Consider the following 10,000-nt stretch of genomic DNA (forward strand, 5'->3'; position numbering starts at 1 on the left):
CTGCGGCGAGGCATGTGTATCTCCATTAAATTACTACTCCTTGCTTACTGAGTAGCACTGCTAACCTATGTAGACTGAGGGCTTATGGGGGTTAATATGCATAGGGTCAACCTTGTGTTTCCACTAGGTGTCATGTAAATGGGGATAGAGCCACCTCCGTTTCCTCCAAAATGGTAAGTTAACAATGGTACTCATTGCCATCGCCCCCTTTTTGCCCCCTATAACACCCTGTGCCACTAATTGAAGGTGTGGCACCTGGATCATAGTTAGGCTTTCATCTCTCTGTACCTTGAGATTATGCTGCAAATGTAATTTTTAAAGAAAGTAATAACACCTTCAGAAAATTTAAAAAGATCATGAATATAGTTTCAAATGCTCACTTTAGGTCTACAGAAAGGATATATGTATTTGTATCAAAGGCCATGCTGATTGTAGGATAGAATTCTGTGGGTGTATGAATATGGGAAAAGGTATTGAGTAGGAGTAATTGCTTTTTCAGAAATGTAAAGAAGTAAAAGTTAGGAAGCTAAGGATGTGCTTTAGAACTGAATTTAAGCTGCTACTGTTAAGATAGTTACTAATTATGAAAGTGGTTAAGACATTTTTACAAGACCTTTTCCTGATTTCCAAAAGAGTTTTGTCTTGCTAAGGTACAGAAGCTGTTTTATTTTATTAGAACTACACATTTAGTTGCATTTGTAGCCAAACCACAGGCAGTTTTAAGGTAATTGTAAATGATGAATTAGCTTGGTCTGATGCTTCATTCTTCCATTCTTTCTTTTCTTTGTCACGGTCCCTAAGCGTTCTTAATGACTGAAGTTTGCCATGGATTTTTATTAGCTTTAAGTCTCTAATAAGTAATGGAGCTAAACACAAATAAAATAAAATGACTAAATAAAATAAATAACTTATACTGGGGTTAACATCAAAGGGGAGAAACTGGAATTTGGTCAGAATACATAGAATTACAGTTTGGCATAGACACTTCAGCTAGAACGGTTAACTCCACAGAACAAGGTATGCATTTGTGTATAGTAAAAGTGCTGGTAATATTTATTTTTTATTAATGTGCAGGTAATAAACACTGTGGAATAGTCACTCTGATCATTTGGTACAACTTTAATAGTTCTGAGTTTATTAGGTATTTAGCAATTCGTTCAAGTTCAGGTCCATTTAGACCTTGTTTTCCAAACACATTGACAATAAGATAATTTAAAGATAAATAAATAAAATGCTAAAAGAACCATTAAGATGTCCACTAGTTTGGTTTTCACTAGCGTGAGAGTTACAGTTATTTATTTCTGTCACCAGCTGAGTAATGCTGTGAAAAAATGTTTTTGATTAAGCTGCAAGTTATGAATTCTAGTCAAACCCATGTTATGAATAGCCAGAAGTATTACCTTTTTTTATTTTCACATTGTGCTAAAATTTGATAAATGCTTTCCTGAATTTGTGATACTGATGATGATAGATGAATAAAGCAGATAAAAATAATTTTGTATAGTCACCTAGTAAAAGCTAAGCCAAGATCCTATTTGGTGCTGTATTGTAGGTTGCATTCCTCCTTTGGATAAGTTTAGCTTGTAAGTTAGCATCTTTTGTTTGTGTATTATGGATTTGTCTTAGACCATCGTAATTATTGAGAAGGTGTCATGGTCATTGCCCATACTTGTAGAAAGGCAGTATTTATCCTCAAGCCATGTTTCTGTAATTGCTTAAATTTTGTAGATAAATGGGATATCCAGGCTTCAAAGCTTGACCATTTTTTATCAATACTACATATGTTTACCTTGTATTGGGCAAGATTTGATGAAAGTTTAGAATTGCCTAAATCAGTGTTTCTGAATAGTGAAAGCATCCTCTCTGAGGAAGCTCAGGGCTGTTTTAAGGGAGGCTTGGGCTAATTTTTAAAATGTAATATACTTCACTATACAATATTGTTTTTATATGCAAACTGGCAAAATGCAAAAGTACATTAGTCAATGTATATCTGCATTTAATTGTAAAGCAATAATAAAAAAATTGATTATTTCAAGTGTGTGTGTGTGTGTGTGTGTGTGTGTGTGTGTGTGTGTGTGTGTGTGTGTGAATTTTTCTCCTCCTCATCACAGCATCTTGTGACAGAATGATCTTGGACCACTCCCCACAGCCACGGGGGGGTAAGTCAAAATGTTACATTCCCTGATGCCCAACAGTCTTGAATCTAAGACATTTAACTGTTGTGTCTTTGTTCTCTCTCCAAAAGGCAGGGATTTATGCAGCTGTATGGCAATGTACATTATCTTCTCTGTACATTGGAGTGCTGTGAAACTGACATGATCTGTGAGCATATGATCATGCTTGACAGTAACAGAAAATGTAGCTAAAGCAGCATACACATCACCAAAAATGTGCTCTACTCAGTTCTAGTAGTGGTTCCTAGAACAGTGTTATAAAAAAATAGATGGATGATGAGATGAAGACAGAGACTTACTTACCAGCGTTTTATTTATAATAGGTTTATAGGTGAATACTTGGCTAACTGCCTTGAAGAGCTATTTTAAGCCTAGCCAATAACACAAGGTCAGAACCAAACTCTGTACCTTGTATCTATAAGGTAAAGACTTTAATCATTATACCAAACCCACCCCCATCTAAGGGGCATTGTCATGGACACAACATTACATAACAGTGCACACACACTCATTGACATTATTAATTCAATACTGGATTTGAACCCCCTACCTGTCTATTTACATAATCTATACAAAACAGAACTAGCTGTAATTGCCAAAGGAGAATGACTTATTTAATCTGTTATTACTGATAGAGACAGTGTAAGTGAATCAGGAGGCTGGACCAGTGAGAGTTATTGCAGAATCATTTATAGGAATGTTGCTGTGTAGATACTCTATGTCTATTGTCATTTAAACCACACTGGTTTCTAAAGGAAACAAATTATTTTATTTCAAAAATTGCACATTACACAAATAATAAGCACATTTATCAATGTTTACTAAAAATGTTTTTGACAAATGAGCCAATTCCATTATTTTCTGGGTGGCAGATACTGCTTTTCCTGCCATTATGTACAAGTTATATCTTGTTTTAAACAGAAAACACCAGGTCTGCTGCAAATCAGGGAAAATATAATTTTCTGAACTGTTGCTTCCTTCTACTGCAAAATTTTTTTGCCAAATTGGCTGCAACTAGATTTGCATTTCTTTGCTTTCGTTTTTTTGAGGGCGGTAAAAGCACTGGGGGAGTTTCTCTTTCTCACAAGGAACAGTGACTTTGGAATTCACTTAAATAAATAGGGATAAAGAGGAAACAACCTTTAGCATACAGTATTGTTGGCCCTGTCCCTCAAAATACACTTCTAATAAGGATTTTTTTCTTTAAGTTTAGTTGTTCTGCTCCTTTTTGCGTGGCATGTTGATTTTATTTTTAGTTTTAGTTAGTAATCGTTTAGGTTGTTTTGTTTAGTAATCATTTGGGTTGTTTTCATGTATTTAAACTGGATCCATTCCATGCATATAGCTATGTAAAATCATTACTTTCACATAACACAAATGCTAATAATGTTTTTGAATAATGTTCGCCTGAAACAAAAAAGAAAACAGAGTGCATCTGTTCTTTTAAGTCCACTGGATACTCCCCATAAAAGATTTGAATCAGTGTGGTGCTTAATATGGTGAGGTGGCAATCTTATTGTCTAGTAAAGGGTTTCATAGCGGTAGTGGTGAGGATAGGATTACATACAAAGCACATGGTTCTTCTCTTGGAAATTATGAGTGATGCAATTACAAGCTCAAATCTGCAAATGTAAGTGGTGATTATTCTTACATATAATTTGTGACAACTCATATGATAGCTCTTAAGGAGATAGTGGGCATGGAGTGGATCTATCTACTTTGGAGAGGATACAATCACTGAAAAGCTGTTTTTTAACCACTTGGACATATTGTCTCAGAACTAATTTGATTTGAAATAGCTAAGCTCAGAATATGAAACTGTATCCATGCTTGGTATAATAAGGCAGTTTTTTTACGTAAAAAAAAGTTTAACATTATGTCAGTGTCCTAGCTTGCAATTGACAGTAAATTAAACATTTGAAATGTAACTTTAATATTCGATTTTGGAGGTAGTTTGTGCATGATTGATGTACCTACCTTTATATTAGGTATCCATTTGGTTTAAAATATATTTGTCACCAGTCATAACCATTATAGATCATTGCCTTCAGTCCCAAATTGTGGTTGAGCAGCAGTGTAGTTCAGTGTATTTACTTGAAGGAAAAAAATCATAAATAAATGCTAAGCATAAGAGTAACCCTGAGGTTTGATTCTTAGTGTCTTATGTGGTAGAAATGTGCTTCCCATTTTATTTTTATGTGAAGACAGTGGACCTCCACATGTTTAGTGTAAGGGGAAATATCATGTACCACAGTGCGCCTGGTGGTATAATATTATACTTTCAACTTTCAAGGCCCAAAGAAGGATGCTGAATAAGATACTTAACATATTTTGTTTCTAAAATGATTAATGGAAACCACAAAATCCTATGAATGACATTAATACTTGAGTTTTGTCTGCCTCAAACTTTTTTCTTCTTTTTATCTTGCTGGAATAGGCAGCTCCTTCTGATACATATCCATATCCCTCATACCTGACATGCTCAGAATTTTTCTTTCCTTATGAATTCATCCATGACACTGTTGAATGACTCTCAGCCAGACTGCTCTGATGATGGAGAGAAGGTTCTGTAGCTGCAGAGATTCCGTTCTGTGTTCCATGATAGGGTATTTCTCATTTTCTCATGGAAGACTGGATATCCATTGTTGTCAACATGTACCTGCAGAAGCCACAAATCTTTGGACATTGAAACATATACTTCCACTCATTTTTTTTTTCTTTTTTGGTGACTCTATACCCAATCTTCATCCATAACAGTTTAAGTTTGGCTCTGATGACCATGGCCACCCAAGAGGATAAGATCTGTCTTATAGGTATCTGATTGTCATTTCCTTGACCAGTAAGTAGTATGTGGAATCATTGCATTTATGGTATTTGAAGGGATGTTGTGCCTATGTCCTCCTTACCAAATAATAATAATAATAATTGTCTGTTCTGAACCGCTACAAAATGCTAAGAAGTATGCAAGAAAATATGAAACATACCTGAGCAGTTAATTCTTGCTTATGAAATGTGCAGTCAGCAGCATTGTTGTTAATGTCTGCTTTTGGGCTTGTATTGCACATGTGAATGAATCACTTTCAGAAAAATGAGAATGAACTGTGTATGTGTAGAGATTCTGAGAAGGATCTACTGATATTGCTCAGCCAATGACAAGCCCAGATTAGCTGTTACTGAAGATGTGTGCATGCTTGTAACCATATGTGAGTGTGCATCCCTTTACAATTCTTATATATCTTAGTAATCCATAATATGAGAAGGTCTTCAGTGTTTGACAAATATTACTGAAGTTAGGTATATCACAACAATATGATTATGGATCTATAAAATATCTTGCATGAGATTTGAAGACTCTTCTTTATATAATTTCCTGAATATGCATATTTATAACTATACAGTTATTTTATAAAATGCCATTATATAAACAGTGGGTCAGGCAAAGGACACAGAGAACCTTTTTCCAGTGCTAGTAATTAAAGAGAAGCAGACTGACTTAATATTAAAGCTTTCAGTGTGTAAATGAAGATAAGTTCTGTTAATTATATGACTTTTTCTGCACTAATGTGATAATAAAGTCCTCTATTCTGAGGAGGCCTGTCACAGTTCTAGCCACAGCAATGACCTCACTGCACTCTGAATGTAATTGCTGCACAAGAAACAGACAGGGCGCTCAGGGCTAACAATAAAAGAAGAAAATCAGTGCTAAAAGACCTCCATTCCCTTAGTAAAGACGTATCAGGAATTATTGCTCATTACTGGGGAAAAAATGGTTTACATTCAGGTTTAAATAACAAGGCAGTGTTTTAACTGTGAACCATATAAGCAAAACTGTTTTTTACTCTATGTTTTTTTAGAGCGGGGCATATGTTATGCTAGAAATAGAGAGATGACTTTATTCTTTTCTAGTGTTATGCTCCAATTCCTGATCCAGGGAGTCCCTTGAACACATGTACCATATGAGGGCAATAGCACTAGAAGTAGAAGAAACCATGGATGGCTGGACTCAGCAAGCGTAGCTTCTGTCACTAGATCACTGCTGAGCACAATGAAGCATAATATGAGCCAATACACAGGAACAACCACTAACACGTCGAGGAACTTTCAAAAGTATTTACATATGAATAGAAACAAGCTTAAATACTTCAGTGTCTCTTTTCTTTATATCTGACTTATTTCATTCTGAACTTACTTAATTAGTGTACAAAGAAATGATTTCTAGAACACTTGTTGGCCTAGGATGTTGTCCAACTCTGTCTTAGTAGTAATTCCCATAGCAACAGAATGTTACACCACAGTAGACTAGCATGATTTCATGCTGACTGCAGACAGTAACTCTCTTAGTATATGGAATCATTTCTTCAACAGCCAATCGAAAGGCACAAAATGTGCATGTTGCATGTAGTATGCAAGCTGTCTTGCATAATGCATTTCAGAGTTACCCAAAAGTACTTACAGTAATTCAGATTAGTAAACATGAAATTAGGTAATTTTTCTGCTTCTTGATCCCAGAAAAAAAAAAGAAAAACAAATGGAGTCTTTCTTGCAGGACCTTTCCTGTGATAGTTATCCAGACAAAAACAAAGAACTGGACTTAGTATAAGTAAATTCCAGCCTAGGGCTTGTACATGCACTGCATTTCATCTGTTTGGACCACAGGCCTGCTGTTTGTGTAAAGCAGCAAGTTAATCATTTTGCCACATATTTACTATTTAAGTAATGTACAAGGGTGCTATATGTTATATTTACCCTTTGCTCTTGAAGCCTGATTCATGTCTGAAACTGATCCACAGGCAACCCAACTTACTTATTTAACAAACAATATGTAAAATAAAGTTTTGTATCCAAAAATATAGAAATTTTGTTTAAACCAGCAGTGATAAATTGGAAATTCTGCTATGATGAATTATGCTGTACAAAGTCAAAATTGTGTTTATTACTTTAAACACATATTATCAGGTTTAACAAAAAAGTTAAAAAAAACAGCAACCCCTGCATCTCCATACAAATGTATCTTTAAATATAATGACTCTGAGACTGTACAACACTGAAGAAAGTATAAACTTCCTTATACACTATTATACAGTCTTGATCTATTCAACGGGCAGTTTTCAAAGGTATTCAAGAATCAACAACAAAGAATTGATGTTTCCTGTGTCTTCAAAACTTTACCTAACAAAATACAGGACTACCTTTCTGGTGTCTAAAACAAAGTTTGGTATAATGGATAATGAAACACAAAATACTCATTACTACAGTTACGGGTGTTTGCCAGTAGTTAACACTTGAGTCCTCTTAACATGAAATTTGTGTTATGTAACACTGGAATAATCAATTTAATTATTGTTTATCTGTGAATAATAGCATCACAAACTGTGCAGACAGCAGTATGTTGAGAGGGTAGCTTAATGATTAAGGTGTTTAAACGCCTTACAAAGATGCAGGGTTTGAGTATCACAAGGGATAATTGTCTAGGCTCGCAAGGGCAGTTAGCCGAGTACTATCCTATGAAATGTGCTTTCTATATTTATGTTTGCATATGTGTATATATATATATATATCTACATCTATATATCTATCTATATATACATTATATGTATATATAAGTTTACCTTCATATTGTCGATCACACATGATCGACCAGCCACTTCATCTAACCGTTTCCACGAAACCAGAACCGCAGATCCTTCCAAATGTTGAATAAATGTCGAATTTCAACATTTCCGATCGCGCCACACCTCCACACCAGTGCTATCTATATATCTATGAGTCTACTATACATGATTGAAATTTCAGAAATCCGAAACCCATATGGCTGAGACCATATGTTGTACTTTTGAAATTTCGAACATGTAAATAAAACAAAACAAAAAAAAAACAAAAAAAACAAAACAAAAACTTACCTACACGTTGCTAGCAGGGGGGCAAGCCCCCAACCCCCCCCATGGGGCCCACCCCCCCATGGAGGGCTCCACCCACAACACACACTGCAATTTAAATATACCAACTCTGAGATCGCACTACAGTGCGGAAGATGGGAATCTTCTCATTCCACACTACATGGAGATGCCCATTCTGCATGATCGAAATTTGAAAAGTTGATCATATGGTCTCAGCCATATGGGTTTCAGCTTTCTGAAATTTCAATCATGTGTAGGGGACCCATATATATTTATATGTAAATATATATATATATATATATATATATATATATATATATATATATACATAGATCAGTATGACATTGTGATGATTTCTCAATAGAATTTAGTGTGCATGGTAATTACATTGAGTGGATGGTTGGTTGAGTGCATGCAATGTCAGAAGGCAGAAGTTCTGTCATTCTTTTGAATAAGGTATATGGCTTGTTTGCTTGCAACTTCAAAAATGCCTGATTTACAAAACTGTTGGCGTTAGTTTGTTTGAGTATTGGTGAACATTTGCTGGTTAGGATTAGAGCAAGGGCTAGGATAGGGGACAGGTTCAGAGTTAAGTGTGTGTGTGTGTGTGTGTGTGTGTGTGTGTGTGTGTGTGTGTGTGTGTGTGTGTTTGTGGGTGAGGGTTACTGTTAGAGGTAGGTAAGGGGATAGATTTAATGTTGTCTTTATATATTGTTGTTTGTTGTGTTTGTGTGTGAGTAGAAGGTAAGTGTTTGAGCAAATGTTTGTGGCTTTGGGGTTACAGTTAAGACAAGATAAAAGGATGTATTTAGTGCTATGCAGGGGTGTTGATGTTTGTGGTGTGTGTATGAGTGTCTTGTTTAATGACAGTATTACACAAAGAGCTTTTACAAGGAATGGTAGGATAGGATTAGGGAGTGGGACAGGAGCAGGGTTAGTGTTAGGGTTAGCACACATTAGTAAGGTGATGCAAAAGCCCCCCTGACAGTCTTACTAATGCATGCCAAAACATAAGGTTTATAATACTAAAATGCTGCAGGAAAGTCAAGTTAGCTTATAACATGTGATGTTTATGAGATGGTCATGCTTAATAAATTTAATAAATTTACTTGTGTACCTATTCTTTTATTGTAGGATGGATGTTAATTCTGATACATAGTAATGCAAGTGATGGGGTCAGAATCACTTGTTCAGTATGGGAGTTGTAAGGATCAGTGTCTTCCCACTTGTTTTTATACATTTTTCATACCTGTTATGAATAAATATGTAAACATAACAATACAGAATCTGTATGAAATGTGAAAAGCTGTATTTAAAAGTGGTACAAAGCTATGTAATTGTTTTCTGTCCTGATGCAGCAAGAATGTAAGTACAGGAGATTATAACTTCATAACCTAATATAGGAAGAAGGCTTCCTTTTTCCAAAAAATGACTATAATAACTTAATCTCACCTAGTGATGTCTCACTTCAAGACATCCTTCATCAGGTAAAGTTACTCTGTTTTTAGATAATTCAACAACAGTGCCTTATATGGACTGTCAGTTATTCATATTCACTGAGTTTAAGTTAGCTTGCCTGATTGTATGCTGCAGTTTCTAGTCAGTGTAGACAACACAAGTAACCATTCAGCCTGTGATAGTATTAGAACTAGCTAGCTGTTTTTCAGATGCCATCTGTCTAAACAAACTTCATAGTTTTATTTCTCTGAGTATCTCTATATTTATTTTTCCTCTTGATTCTAAAATTGTGTTATCTATTTTTTTAGTAGAGATGGTCATTATTAACTTCCAATATTCTTGTGGTTGTTGATTAATATATTTAGATGTTCCCTCTTAGCATGAGTCTTTTGAAGAAAGAATTCTTAGCTATATCTACCATAGCATAATATAGTTCTGCTGGTTTGTTTTGATTTGTAATTTTGGTGTCCA

The 10,000-nt window shown here is 35.1% G+C and overlaps 1 protein-coding gene across 3 annotated transcripts in view; it reads left to right on the forward strand.

The window, feature by feature from the left end:
* The window catches only part of LOC122799947 (transcription factor COE1), a 1,219,541-nt gene that overhangs the window by 665,915 nt on the left and 543,626 nt on the right, over positions 1–10,000 (forward strand). The window lies entirely within an intron of this gene.

Source organism: Protopterus annectens, chromosome 4.part0 (genome assembly GCF_019279795.1).
Source record: "Protopterus annectens isolate FY-2018-M chromosome 4.part0, PAN1.0, whole genome shotgun sequence".
Taxonomy (NCBI): domain Eukaryota; kingdom Metazoa; phylum Chordata; order Ceratodontiformes; family Protopteridae; genus Protopterus; species Protopterus annectens.